The 15,611-nt window shown below is 48.1% G+C and overlaps 1 pseudogene across 1 annotated transcript; it reads left to right on the top strand.

Annotated features, from left to right (window-relative positions):
* The first annotated feature begins 9,808 nt into the window (after positions 1-9,808).
* Positions 9,809-15,338, top strand: LOC144279725 (SLAM family member 9-like; annotated as a pseudogene). Its single transcript, XR_013348692.1, has 4 exons — positions 9,809-9,866; positions 10,854-11,216; positions 13,724-13,990; positions 14,353-15,338. The product of XR_013348692.1 is annotated as an SLAM family member 9-like (transcript).
* The last annotated feature ends 273 nt before the right edge of the window (positions 15,339-15,611 follow it).

The following is a 15,611-nucleotide window of genomic DNA, read 5'->3' on the forward strand; positions in this document are numbered from 1 at the left end:
CCCTAAAATTAGCCCCCCCCACGGGTCCGCCCAGTGCGGCGGCAATTGCAGCGCGGGGTAACTCGAGTGATCATTAACGATCCACTGGCTTGGGGAGTGGGCAACCCCACCCCCCGCCCGCCAGGATTATTTTTTTCCGGCGGAGGGATATGACGGAGTTAATACCAGGCAGAGGAGCGAGCGGTGGGGGTGCCCTCGTTGTAGTCCCGGCCGGGCGCTCGGTGGACGCTTTAGGCGCCAAGGATGAATGTGAGGCGGCTGGTGCGTGTGGGGCGACGGGTTTGGGGCGTCCCCTGTTGGGCGCCCCCCTCTCCCATATCCACCCTGTCAGTGTCCCCAGCTCGCCCCCTCTTCCACACCCCCAGAGGTGCCCTCAGCCTAGCCCCACAAGTACCTTACCAGGTGTCCTCAGTTCTGAGGTGCCCACACCTGGGAGGTCCCTTACAAGTGCCCCTCCCATCTTAGTACCCACCCTATAGAAGCCACAAGCTCAGAAACAACCTGACCCGGTTCAGCCCTTCCTCATCCCAGGGTGTGACTTGTAAAAGGGGGTGAGTGGCATGCCTACCGTTGCCCCACACAATAATCGGGGCTGCCACTCCCCAAATGGATTTGACTCCCAACTCCCTGAAAAAAACCAACAGTGAACAATCATACCTAGAGGCACGCAGAAAAATCCTTCAGCCTGAAACCAGAAAAGACCGAAATGATTCTTGTTGCTCTTACTCATCTATTTTAGTGGTGCCAAGAGACCCCAGTTAAGGATCAGGAACCCACTGTGCTAAGTGCCGTGCAGACAGATACCGAAGAAGACAGTTCTTGGCCTGGGAAACAGGTTCTTGGAGGACAGCCATGATTGCACCTGCCTAGGGAACCAGCTGGAGGAACTATGTTGTGGGCCCTGAAGTGATGTGGGGCTATTAGCGATCACATGGACTAGGCTTGGAGCTAGGGGACTTTGCATGGGTTGGAGCCAGAAACAGCCCATCCTAAGGCAAGTGTAAGAAAACAGAAAGGTCTTGTCTTCAGTAGGGAAAATAGTGTTTACTCAATTTAGCGAACTCGAGGTGAAGTCCTAGTGAAGCCAAAGCACAGAGTAAAAATCGTAAATGAATCAAATTGTACCATAGACTCTCTCTAGATTGAAATTCCATGCTTGAATAATAAGAGTATAGCAGTAGGAATATTCCACTGATGACCTGACTAGGATGGTGATGGTGATGGTGAAATGCTTCGGGAGATTAGAGAGGCTATAGAAATAGAACACTCAATAATAATGGGGGATTTCACAACTATGTCCGTATTGACTGGGTACATGTCACTTCAGGAGGGGATGCAGAGATGAATGCAGAGATAAATGACTGCTTCTTGGAGCAGCTAGTTCTGGAACCCACAAGGGAAGAGGCAATTCTTGTTTTAGTCCTAAATGGAGCATAGGATCTGGTTCAAGAGGTGAATATCGCTGAACCACTTGGTAATAGTGACCATAATATAATTACATTTAATATTCTTATGGGGCGAAAAACACCAAAGAAGCCCACCACAGTAGCATTTAACTTCAGAAAGGGGAACAACACAAAAATGAGGAAGCTAGTTAAATGGAAATTAAAAGGCACAGCCCCAAAAGTGAAATGCCTGCACACTGCATGGAAACTTTTTAGAAACACCATAATAGAGTTTCAAATTAAATGTATACTCAAAATAAAAAAAAAAAACGCAGAATAAAGTAAAAATAGGCAGTTTGAAGCAAAAAAAATCCTTTAAAAATTGGAAGTTAAATCCTACTGAGGAAAATAGAAAGGAGCATAAACTCCGGCAAATCAAGTGCAAAAGTGCAGGCCAAAAAAGAATTTGAAGAGCAACTAGCCAAAGACTCAAAAACTAACAGCAAAAAAACTTTTTAAGTATCTCAAAAGCAGGAAGCCCTCCAAACAATCAGTAGGGCTCCTGGATAATCCAAGTGCTAAAGGAGCACTCAAGGAAGATAAGGCCATTGTAGAGAAGCTAAATTAATTCTTTGCATTGGTCTTCACTGCAGAGGATGTGAGGGAGATTCCCACACCTGAGCCATTCTTTTTTAGATGATAAATCTGAGGAACTGTCCCAAATTGAGGTGTCAGTAGAGATGTTTTTTGGAACAAATTGATAAACAGTGAGGAGTTACCAGGACCAGATGGTATTCACCCAAGAGTTTGGAAGGAACTCAAATATGAAATTGCAGAACTACTAACTGTGTTATGTACCTATCGTTTTAATCAGCATCTGTACCACATGGCTGGAGGATAGCTAATGTGATCCCAATTTTTAAAAAAGGCTCCAGAGGCAATCCTGGCAATTACAGGCTGGTAAACCTAACTTCAGTGCCAGGAAAATTGGTAGAAACTATAGTAAAGAACAGAATTATCAGACACATAGATGAACACGATTTGTTAGGGAAGAGTCAGCATGACTTTTTAAAATAAAAATTATGCCTCACCAATCTATGAGAATTCTTTGAGGGGGGTCAACAAACGTGATCAAGGGTGATCCAGTGGATATAGTGTACTTGGACTTTCAGAAAGCCTTTGACAAGGTCCTACACTAAAGGCTCTAAAAGAAAAGTAAGCAGTCATGAGATAAGAGGGAAGGTCCTCTCATGGATCAGTAACTGGTTAAAAGATAGGAAATAAAGGGTAGGAATAAATGGTCAGTTTTCACAATGAAGAGAGGTAAATAGCAAGTCCCCCAGAGATCTGTACTGGGACCAGCTTAATATATTCATAAATGAACTAGAAAAGGAGTAAATAATGAGATGTCAAGGTTTGCAATTAATAGTAAATTACTCAAGATAGTTAAGTCCAAAGCTGACTACAAAGAGTTACAAAAGGAAAAACTGTGTGACTGGGCAAGAAAATGGCAGATGAAATTCAATATTGATAAATGCAAAGTAATGCACATTGGAAAACATAATCCCAACTATGCATACAAAATGATGGGCTCTAAAATAACTGTTACCACTCAAGAAAGAGATCTTGGAGTCATTGTGGATAGCTTTTTGAAAACATCTGCTCAGTGTGAAGTGGCAGGCAAAAATCCCAACCGAATGTTGGGAACCATTAGGGAAGGGATAGATAATAAGACAGAAAATATCATAATGCCACTTTATAAATCCATGGTACACCCATATCTTGAATATTACATGGAGTTCTGGTCGTCCCATCTCAAGAAAGATATTTTAAAATTGGAAAAGGTATAGAGAAGTGCGACAAAAATCATTAGGAGTATGGAACAGCTTCTGCATGAGTAGAGATTAAAAAGACTCGGACTTTTCAGCTAGGAAAAGAGATGAGTGAAGAGGGATGTGGTAGAGATCTATAAAATTGTGAATGATGTGGAGAAAGTGAATAAAGAAGTTTTATTTACTCCTTCACATAACACAAGAACCAAGGGTTGCTCAATGAAATTAATAGGCAGCAGGTTTAAAACAAACATAAGAAAGTACTTCACACAACACACAATCAACCTGTGCAACTTCTTACCGGGGATGTTGTGAAGGCAAAAAGTATAACTGCGTTCAAAAAAGAACTAGATAACTTCATGGAGCATAGGTCCATCAATAGCTATTAGCCAAGATGGACAGGGATGCAACCCCATGCTCTGGGAGTCCATAGCCACTGATTGCCAGAAGCTGGGAGTGGACGACAGGATGGATCACTCGACAACTGCCTGTTCTGTTCATTCCCTCTGAAGCATCTGGCGCTGGCAACTGTTGGAAGACAGGCTTCTGAGCTAGATGGACTAGTGGTCTGACCCAGTATGGATGTTCTTAATTTCCCATGAGTTAGCAGGTCAAGGTGAATACTAGGCTCCCCCATAGCTTTAACCCAAACGGCTTACGTGTCCAAAAATCATAAAACTGCCTTGTCTTCACTAGGATTGTATCTCATGTTAGTTAACTCCAGCTTGGTGTACGTTACAGTTAGGTTGATGTACGACGCCATGCATGGACCTATTTGTGCATATGTTTATGCTTAAATTTGTCTCTGGCCTACGTAAGTGGCCCATACTGGCAATGCAGTAAAACCACCTCTCCGAAAGGTGCCATGCCATGGTCAAACTACTTTAGTCAACACAATGCGAGTGTAGACATTACATGATCTGTGTTGACCCTAACGGTCCTTCAGTCGCTGCCCCACAATGCCCCAGTCCTCATGACAGTCACTGCTCTGCTCACAATTTTAAACTCCACTGCGCAGGGGTCACAGAGACTGGAAGCCTGCCTCCTCCACTTTAAAAATCCTGCATGGTTCTGAAATGTCTTTTCCTGGTTGCTCCCCTTGGTGAGCACACCTAGCAGCTCACCTTTGTTTGCGTGCAGCTAACCATGCTGGCTCCAGGCACACAGAGAGGTACTAGAGCAGGCAAAAAGCATTGGATCTCCTGTGCCTGTGGAGAGAACAGTCTGTGCAAGTGCAACTACGTGCTAGCCATAGAAATATCCAAGCAGATCGCATGGGGGATGCTGCAGCGCTTGGGATTCAGCTTTGCCCTCCTCCTCGTCCCCCCCGGCCCCGGTGTGATAGAGCTCGGGCTTTGCCCCCCCGGCCCCCCCAGGGCAGCGGGGCTCTGGCAGGTTCAGCCTTCAATCCCCACTCCTGGGGTCATGTAGTAATTTTTGTTGTCAGAAGGGGGTCATGGTGCAATGAAGTTTGAGAATCCCGTGCTAGATTAAAGAGCCCTCTCATGGGTGGCAGGTGAAGCTTCCCCTTGGGAGGCTAGCCCCCTGCTCCACCCCATCCGGCTGAGGCCCTGCCTCTCCCAGCCGAGGCCACACCTCCGATTGCTGCTCTCAGCACCCCCTCCCCTGTGGACCTGGCTGGAGGGGAGGGCTGAGAGCCTGGGGGGGAGGGGGGGCCAAGGCTGAGAGCTTGGCCCAGCTGGGACCACAGTGCCACCCCATAGCTGCCACCCAGTCCATGGCCCTACTTCACTCCATCCCTTCCACTGCAGCCCTGTCCCCATTCTGCTCCCACTACACCTATTCTCCATGAGACCCACCCCCACTGGCTCCTCTCTGGCCACCACTGCCCCGCTGTGGCCCTGAGACTGGAAAAGCTCTGTGCCCCTGCCGTCTGGGACCATGGCAGGTGGAGATTTTTCCAGGGGCCCCAAATTGGCTGGGACCCCAGGGCATGGTCCCCATGGGCCAGGGAGGTAATCTGCTATTGCCCCCTCCCACCCCGCAAGGTTTAGGGAGGCTTAGCCTTCCCCAGGCTCCATTACGTGCCACCCATGAGCCCTCCAGTGTCTGAAATCTAGGTACCGAGAGACCATGATTAAGTCACCCCTTAACTTTTTCTTGGATAAACTAAATAGATTGAGATTCTTTAGACTTTAAGTCATTCTTGTAGCTCTTTGCTGAACCCTTCCCAATCTGTCAACATCCTTTTTAAAGTGTGCACACCAGAGCTGAACTCAGCATTCAGTGATGGTTTCATTCAGGGTGGATTTGTGATTTAAATCACTAGTCAGGAAGACTCGATTTAATCATGATTTTCTACATAAAAGAGCATTCTCGTTGGTTATAACCTTAATACATATTCTTCACAACTCAGAGATAGATGTGTTTCATTTTTAGAAGGTACACACTATACATTTTTAAACAGTGATTTATTTTGAAAACTTTTCAGATTAGTTTTACAGCTATATCAGAAAATGAATGATTGTTTGGTTATTTCATTTACCAAAGGTAATTGAAGCAGATATTTTTGAAGTCATTGGGAGGTGAACTATCTCCAGTTCAACAAGTTAATGATTAATATTTGGAGGATTTTCTTGCCATGCTGTATTAGGAGGAGAACATCACCAGACAGACACTTAAATTGTTTTATTTAACTAAAACAACAACGTTAAGTATTTTGGATTCTTTTCTTCAACAGCAAACATATAATATTTTAACAAAACAAGCATATGTCCTTTGCTTCTCACATTTATCTCCAGAATTTTTCTCCTTGTCCAGATCTATTCCACCCCCAAAAATCTTCTATTTATTGAACTTTTTGAAACTTTGCACTTTTAGAGAGAAGTAAGGGATTGACTCAATGTACACAGATTTGCAGAGGGACAATAGAGTTGAGATTTGTTATTTCTTACCTCTCTCTATTATTTATTTATTTTAAAACATTTTTGCTGTTAAGCATGTTACCTCTGGAGACACAAATCCACAGTTTGAGAACTGCAAAACTAAGCATCTCTGATGGTATCTTCTAGACTGAGCACTGAGTCCCATTGGGTAGATAGAAAGATTAACCTAAATAATCCGTACAGAAGCCTGTGGAACTCCATAAAATTGGGTCCCTAATCCATGAACTATTGGAACTCATTTACAAAACTTTTCTTAAACATTACGTGAATATATTGTCTCATACTATAGAATTAGAATTTATAATCACTATTCCATGATGAGATATGTTTGAGCTATAATGTATCTTAATTAAAACTATGTTTAGATAAAATGTTTTTTAAGGAAAAAAACCTATCAAAAATCCGATTTAAATTAAAAAAATAATTGATTTTTATCCACCCTGGTTTCATTGCCGGTGAGGAAGATAAGTTCCCAGGCACCGTGTAGCTGGAGTTGGTTATCTTGTTTCCTGTGCTCGGCACAGGTTGACTCTCTTCCTGTGATAATGTTTCTTACTGGTTATCGTGGGATCGTCCTCCTGTGCCCCCTCGGTGCTGGGGAAGGGTGGGAAGGAATTCCAACCCACACTGTACTTTGGAAGTCTAAGGTTCAGCCTTGTAAGACAGTTGGCCTCCTGTGACAAATGTAGGAATCATTGGTAATATTTTTGTGAACTTTCTTGTGGCCCTGTACCCACCTCCCTCGGCATCGCTACTCCTTGTGGGGAAAGAATTCATGTTCTCCCTGGGACACGGGAGATCAGGACTAGAAGGTTGAGATACCAAGGCACAAGGGCTGTCTGTGCTAAAATCAACACCTTTGAATGGGAGCCACACTGAGTGAAAGTTAACTCCTAGAGTAAGCTACTTCCCCCACCTACCCACTTCTCTGCGGGGAAGTACAGCGAAAAGCCCCGTGCTGCAGAACAAAGTTAAGAGGTGGCGGAGTGTTAAGGTTACTGCTGGGATTGGGAACACACACAAGGGACAAGAAGAGACTACTTGTATTCAGCAGAACATCGATTTCAGGCCACGTGGCTCTCTCTGATATGAGCTCTCTCTCAAAATTACCTCTCTGCCGCTAACCTAAAGACTTCCAGATGTTGTATTCCAGGTGACTAATAAATGTCCCCTTGCTGTGACATGGCTGCCTGGCGTCCCTGCAAATACTCGCTGAAGTTGCATCACTCCTTAAAGATGTAAAGTCTGTCTCAGGAGTCTGACTTTGGCAGGACTCACTGCAGGGAGCCCCGGAGAGAACCAGGGCTCGCTGGAGCTGTTGAGGCTGCAGGGCTACCCTTGTGGAGCAGCGTGGGCCCATAGGGTCCAGCCCACGAAAGGGGTGACTTCTAGGAGACTGCTTCAAGGCTGGGGCGTAGCCCGGACCCTGTGAATCTGAGACAACCCACAACCTCTCCTGCACTCCCGAGGTCACTTCCTCTTCCCTACGGCCCCTGCTCCCACGGGATGACCCTGGAGCACAGCTGAGCTTTCAGCAGCTTTGCACAAACCTGGTTTCTGGATTCTCTCCCTTCAAGGCGGAAAACTAAAGGCCTCAGGGGCTGGCAAACGACAATCCCCGGATGCTCTGCTTTGAGTAGAGCCCGAAAACTCCTTCGGGGGGGAAGCCCTGGCTGTGAAACTGATCTAATGCCTTTACCGCTGACCTCCTCTCCTTTATAATTACTCCAGGCAAGAGACTAGCTGATCCAGGGTTCTGTCCATTCAGCCTTGCCTCCCAGCCTGGAGCCCCAGTGCTTTCAGCCAAACCCCTGGCTGTTGCAGGCTCCTCAGGAGCAGCAGACCCCATCCCCATGTAAATAGATCTGTCCTGGTTTACAACGCCCAGTGCGTGCGCTTGGGGTCTGCCCCTCAATCTTTGGCCCTGTGCCCTGGCCGGAGGCAGATGGACAATCTGGAGCTGATTCAGGGGAGAGCAATGGGGAGGGTCAGTGGGCTGGAGGGAGGAAAGATTAAAAGAGCTAAATCTGGAGGGAATGCTCATGTGACAACTGAGACAGGGACACCGTGGGAGCCTGCAAAGATCTGACAGGCCCTGAGCGCCATGGAGGGAAAGGCGTTATTAGCATGACCAACTGAGAGTCCCTGGAACAATGGGAATGTGCCAAGGAAGGGCATGTCCAGGCTGAGTCTCAGGGGAGCTGGCCTGGTGGGTTGATGTACCATCTGGGGAAACCATCTCCCAAGGGGCGGTTTCAGAGCCCCATCCCAAAGGACTTTATTGCCACATGGAGACCTGCTGCAGGGAGTGGCAGGCAGGAAGGGATGGGGAGATCGGGCATATAACCTGTGTCCTGCTGCAGGGGAGAACAGAGAATCACAGTAATGTTGGGCTGGAAGGAACCTAGTCCAGCTGCCTATGCGAGGCAGGACCATGTAAACCTAAATCACCCCTGCCAGGGGGTTGTCCAACCTGTTTTTAAAAACCTCCAATGGCAGGGATTTCACAGCCTCCCTTGGAAGGCTCTTCCAGAGCTTAACTACCCTTAGAGTTAGTCCTAATATCTAACCTAAATCTTCCTTGGTGCAGATGAAGTGCATTACTTCTTGTCCTACCTCTAGTGGACATGCAGGACAATTGATCCCCATCCTCTTTATAACAGCCCTTAATGTACTTGAAGACTGTTACTAGGTCCTCCCTCAGTCTTCCTTTCTCAAGACTGAACATGCCCAGTTTCTTTAACCTTTCCTCACAGGTCAGGTTTTCAAAACCTTTATCGTTTTTGCTGCTCACCTCTGGACTCTCTGCAATTTGTCCAGCTCTTTACTAAAGTGCGGTGCCCAGAACAGGACACACTACTCCTGCTGAGGCCTCGTCAGTGTCAAGTAGCCTGGGACAATTACCTTCTGAGTCTTACATATGGCACTCTTCATACACCTCAGAGTGATATTAGCCTTTTTCACAACTGCATCACATTATTGTTCTATATTCAATTTTTGATCCACTATCATCGCTAGAGCCTTTTCACCAGTAATCCCACCTAGCCAGTTGTTCCCCATTTTTGTAGTTGTGTATTTGATTTTTCCTTCCTAAATTAAGTACTTTGCACTTGTCTTTATTGAATTTCATCTTGTTGAATTCAGACCAGTTCTCCAATTTGTCAAGGTCATTCTGAACTCTAATTCTGTCCTACAAAATGCTTGCAACTGTTCCCAGCTTGGTGTCATCTGCAAATTTTATAAGCATATTCTCCATTCCATTACCCAAGTAATTAATGAAAATATTGAATAGTACCCGGACCACGGACTGACCCCTGTGAGACCCCCACTAAATACTGCCTCCCTGTTTGATGGCAAACTATTGATAACTACTCTTTGAATACGGTTTTTCAACCACTTGTGCACCCACATTCTAGTAATCTAATCTAGACCATATTTCCCTAGTTTGCCTATGCAAATGTTATGTTGGACTGTCAAGAGCCTTACTTAAATCAAGATATGACGGGAAGGAAGCTTCGAAGCTGCTGACGTTTGATTTATTCTCACACAGCCCTCACTGTTCAGTGGGGTGATCCCAGAATCCCTGTCATCCAGACTCAGACGCTCAGATCACCTCAGTCTCTGGCTGATTGGCTGGGGCACCTGCCTTTCAACTGCTCACTGCTCTGCAGCCCACCCTGCACCAATGGCGGGAGCTTCCTGTGCCTTCCTTCTCTTCTTGCTTATGGTTTCCCAGCCCAGAGGTAAGTGACGCAGGGCTATATCCACCCTGCGGGGCCCATCAGTCTTGGGGGAGTTACATCAAGGGGATGGGGACATTATTTCCAAAGTCAATTCTGGTTAATAGCAAGAAAGAGAAGCACAGAAGCTCCCATTGTTAGCTGGTCTGAGGTCATAAGAACGGCCATACTGAGTCAGACCAATGGTCCATCTAGCCCAGTATCCTGTCTTCCGACAGTGGCAACGGCCAGGGGCTTCAGAGGGTATGAGCAGAACAGGCAATCATCGAGTGATCCATCCCTGAGATCCAGCCTGCGCTGGAGGGAAAATGGGGTGTGTCTCCTATGGCTGGGCATAGAGAGGAACAGGCTGCAGCTCAGATGGCTGGGTGCACAAGACTCTGGTCACAGTTAGCGTATTTCATGAAGCCTAGGGGAAGAAGGAGAGAACGCAGGTCTGGGAGCCAGCCAGGAGGGCTGTGCTGCGCGATGTGCTGCCTCTCTGAAGCCCTGACACCCCTGCACGGGCAGCAGGGAGTATGGGGCAGGTGCGAAGCAGCATGAAACCTGCAGCCTGGACTCATGGCCACTGAATCCAGCTGCTCCTATTCCTGGCTTTGCCAGTGACTCATTGTGCCCCTCCCCGCTGGCTTCCATTTCCTTCTCTGCTAAACAGAGATACAAGCTCGGGGCTGGCTCTTTGAAGCTTCTGCTGTCCAGTGTGGTGACTCAATGCCACTGAATACCATGAATCCCTGTGCAGGGGGCACAGGAGGGGGAATTGTAAAGGGCTGGGATTGTAATTCTTTGCTGCGCAGTGGGGCTGTGAGACTCAAATCACTCCTGTGAGTGAAAAACTCCAGCCTGGGCCACGCTAGAGAAGGGCTGGGGGTTATTACCATTGTACAGAAAGCCCCCTTCATGTGACAGGGCTGGGAAACCAGGGCTGGAAGGGAGTGGGGGGACAGAACTTGATCAGTTTCCTCAAGTCTCCTTTGTCTTCTGTGTTAGATGCGAGTCCGTTCACAGTATCTTGTCTCCCAGTGTCAATGAACGGAATTCTGGGAGAATCTGTCGTTTTCCCTCTCCTCAATCCTGGAGCCTTCAAAAGCATCACCTGGCACAGCCCCTCCCCTGCCAATGCTGAAGCCTATGCGTCACATAGGCCTTTAGCAGTTATCACCCCAGGGGCCCCTGGAGCGCTGCCCCACATTTCGATGGAGGACGAGAGATATCGAGGGAGAGCAAGACTCCACAACCAGAGCTATTCGCTGGAGATCAGCAACCTGATGCTGGCAGACGTTGTCATGTACAGCTGGGAGACAGCAAGTGCAGATAGCAATATCTTCTATAGCTATGACCTGCACATCCACAGTGAGTGTGTGAGGCGGAGGGGGGATTTGCGCTTAAAATAGACCCCCAGCTCTGCAGAAACCTTGTAATGCTGTTTCAGCACTGGTCAGCATCAAAGTGATGGCTGGGCTGGGCTTGCAGGTGGCATAAAATTTGTATAGATTCCAAGACCAGAAGGGGCCATTGTGATCCTTTAGTCTGACCTCCTGGATAACCTGCCCCAAAAGGATTTGCAGTTTAACCAGAGGAGATCTTTTAGGAAAACATCCAATCTTGATTTAAAAATTGCCAGTGATTTTCTGACAGTATCACCAGGCCCAAATATTCAAAAATCAAAGTCAGGACCCCAAGATCATGAGATTATGTTAAAAATAATAAATGTTGGAGTGGAGGGTTAGTTGCCTTCTGGCTTTGGGGCCTTTAGGGTCTCACTTGCTTCAGGCTACCAAGCTTTGCCCTGCAGCTATGAAAGCTACAGACTTATTTCTTTTTTAAATGAAAGCTGAGATCCTCCTGCACTAGGAGGATGAAAAAAAACAACACTAAAAATCGTAAGGCTTGCTATAACATCACAAGAGTTGGCAACTGGGCCCCAGAAACTTAGTTTGGGTACAGCAGAGCAAGGTCAGCTCTTATAGAAAGTGGCCCAGTGCAAAGGACCAGGGTGTAGGTGGTCTGACCTAGTGGTCACAGCTGGGCTAGTGCCCACAGGTTCAAGGATATCCATGAAGTGGTAATCAGCAAGCAGGGATCAGAGTAAATGCTGAAGCTGGGCTTGGTAGGCAAGAGTCAGAGTCAGGCTAGGGTCAGAGAGTAGAGATCAGAGACAGTTACCAAACTTGAATCAGGAGGTGAGGGTCGAGTCGGGTCAGGCCAGGGTCAGAGATCAGAAAGCAAGGCGAGGTGTGACATCACAGCAAGCCAGAAATTTATGTAGGTGCCCAGATAACTTCCTAGTCCACCCTCAGTTTAAATAGTGAGCCTGCACCAATCAGAAGGCTGCAGGGTGCTGTCACTCTAGTCCCTTCGGGTGGTACTTCCTGCAGCGCTTGATGTCCCTAGTGCGCCTTGGAAATGACTCTCTACTGCCTCCCAGTGGCAATGTAGCTGTCCTGGGCTCTGCAGAGCTGGGTTCTAGTCCTACAAATCCTTACAAATCCAGGCTCTGTAATGCCCTCACAGAGCAGAGAGTTATTATGACTGGGTGCCATATGGAGCGTTGCCTCTTGGGCCTGAGCGGGTTGCCAACATCCAGGGCTGTTTCTGCTAGGAGGTTTCAGAGTAACAGCCGTGTTAGTCTGTATTCGCAAAAAGAAAAGGAGTACTTGTGGCACCTTAGAGACTAACCAATTTATTTGAGCATAAGCTTTCGTGAGCTACAGCTCACTTCACGAAAGCTTATGCTCAAATAAATTGGTTAGTCTCTAAGGTGCAACAAGTACTCCTTTTCTTTCTGCTAGGAGGAGAAATCAACGCTCCAAGGGAGGGGTACTCTGGTGCCATCTTGCTTATTTACAAAGAACGTCCATAGAGTCATATCTCCCTGGCTGTAGTAGAAATACAGAAAAGCAGGTAGCTCAGAACCCCCACATCTGCCCCTCCAGTGGGCTCCGTGCCCAAGAAGTCCCATATCTCTGTTCCCTCTCAGAGTTGTCACATTCACTCCTCCTCCTCGCTTTGGGCAGCTCAGGCTGCTACACTTAAAAGATTTGCTGACATACTTGTGTCAGTCATGAGTGTGAAAAATCCTTCTCCTAACTGCCATAGCATTGCCGGCAAAAGGTTTTGTGTTGACGCTTTTATGTCAGCAAATAGGTCCTGTTGCTGGAATAGTTTATGTCATCGGGTGAGCTAGTATAAGCTAAGGAACTCTTGCTGATATAAGCCACTTCTCTGCTAGGAGAGTTGGCTGGCGTGCCTCTTCCGATATAGCCTTGGTGGCAAAGTCTTTCTTGAGTAGATAGTGCGTAAAACACACTCCACCTGCTGCCAGTCTCCTAGTCCCTGCATCTACAAGCAGAGAAACCCCTCAGCCCACACAGCTTAGCTCTGACCTTCCTTGGGCATTCCCTCTATTGTTTGTAGCAGAGGTTTTTGATATAAAGGGACTGGGTGGCTCCTTCTGTGGAGCCTGAAATAGGATGTTTGGCCTCCACTGGTTTTAAGGGGATCTGTGATTGTAGATCAAACACGCCCCCCATGGCAGCTATTTGCACCTTTCAGAGCATTATGAAAATCTCACCTCAAAACGCAGGCGGATAATGATTTTTTTTTTACTTTTTAACACTGAAAGTCCTACAGAATCAGGGTCTGCCACTGGAGGGGGGCTCAGGTAACCTCTGGGAGGCTGGCATTGTTCTCACCTGTGGGAATCAGTCTCTAAGTGGGAGGCCATTAACCCTCGGGTTTCAGCATTCCCCACCACTGTAGCCTCTGGCTGTCGCAGGGAGGGACCTGCAGTCGGTTCTATCCACAGCAGCCACTGTACAATGTTATTTTGTATTTCCCACCCCCAACCTGGGCCCCAGAGCGACTGTCGGAGCCGGAGATCAGGATCTAGTCTATGATGGCTTGGAACAGCACCTGCAATGTGACCTTCACCTGCAGCGCCAGGGAGGGGAACAAGACCATCAAATACATCTGGACACGCTCAGCAGGGGCCCCTGTTTTCTCCATTGAGGAATCTCTGCTGGTCCAGCACAGACTGGGAGACGACGACTTGCCCATCACCTGCACAGCCATGAATCCCGTTAGCAACAGCTCAGCCAGCGCCTCCCCCAAGGCGGCCTGTGAAGGTGACGCTCGCTCCATCCCTCCCTCTTGAGTGCATGCCGCACGGAACGGCCTGTGCAGGGCTGGCTCTTATATATACACACTGCTGCTCTGGCTGGGTTCTAGGGCACAGTGAGCACCACTGGAGGGCTCGCAGGCTTTTTAAAGGGCTACTCCCCAATTCCTACACCCCATCCTGGTGCTAGGCAGGAAGATCTATGGCTGGGGGTACTGAGCATTGTGCTGCATCCGGCCCAACGGGAACAGCTGGGCATCTCCATCCCATCCCCATCCAGGATCTTCGGAGTCGGAGCTCCCAGCACCTGGTGCGGATATGGGTTTTCCAGACTGAGGAAATCTGCTAACCACTGATTTATTCCTTCAGGTCCCACCCTGCCCCAGGCCATGTCACTGCCCTACTGCCATGCCAAGGGGATCCTTGTGCTGGGGGTGCTGGGAACCCTGCTGGCTGGGATCCTCACAGTGAACGTCCTTGCCACGTGGGAGCAGAGACAGCACTGAGAGGAAAGGAGCTTCCACTGTGGCGCTGAATCCATCCTGACATTTCCCACACTGCCAGACAGGGGGATGCGGCAGCGGGGTTGGCTGTGGCTCCCAAAGGGTTAATACGTCCTGAGCGGGCAGAGGAGCAGCAGCTGCCTACACAGGGCTGAGGACTCTGAGCCCAACATGACTCCCTGACCCGTGCTCTGCTGCTGTGGGGCGTGGGCTGGGGAGTGACTCCAGGTGGGAGGGCATGAATTTCTGGGGGATGCCTGCTCCCACTTTTCCTCGTGACCAGGAAAGCCCCAGGGAAATGCAGCTGGGCTCAGAATTGGGGATGGGAGGAGCCACGCAGAATCAGATCCAGGCCCCATTGTGATGCTGCCTGGCGGTATCCAGGGCTGTGGGCACCTCGCTACCACCTGCCCTTAACACAAAGTAGCCTTGTCTGTGCCTGCCAGGGTCAGCTCTGTTCCCCAACTCCATTAGCCCTCCCCTCTAGGCCTACACAGGCCCCGCTGTCCCTCTTCTGCTTAGCAGTAGCCACAGACCAACCCCCGAGAGCTCCCATTGTCTCCCTGGAGCATCCAGCCCCTGCTCCACTGGCCACTCGCAGTATTCACTGATCAGCTGCTTCCAAAGAAACTATACTCGCCAGTGTACCAACTCCACCCCACATCACCGCTCTGCTTAACACACAGCACTTAGACTTTGATGTCACTCTAAACAAGTCTAAGTTTATTTGACAGAGCACAGAGACTCCGGTCATAGCAAGTAGAGAGATTGGAAACAAATGGCTGCATATGACATTAAATCATCACACATTTTAGATCCTAGATTAATAAGATAGCATCATGTCTAATGAAGTCTTGCTCATGCAAATCTCATGCCTAATAAAATATTGCTCACCCAAAATCCTTGCAGTGTTTTCCACCTGTGACCCTCCCTCCAAGAGATATGCATGCTGTCAGTTTGCCTCCTCGGGGAAGGATTCAGTTCATCCTTTTGCATGCCGAGACAGACCAGACCAAGCCTTTGTCTTTATTCATAAACGGGACCGTCCCACCCCCTGCTTGTTTCTCTTGTAGATTTCACAGTCTCTCAATTGGTATCTGGCTCAGTGTGCCAATAGGCGGACAA

Source organism: Eretmochelys imbricata, chromosome 24 (genome assembly GCF_965152235.1).
Source record: "Eretmochelys imbricata isolate rEreImb1 chromosome 24, rEreImb1.hap1, whole genome shotgun sequence".
NCBI lineage: Eukaryota > Metazoa > Chordata > Testudines > Cheloniidae > Eretmochelys > Eretmochelys imbricata.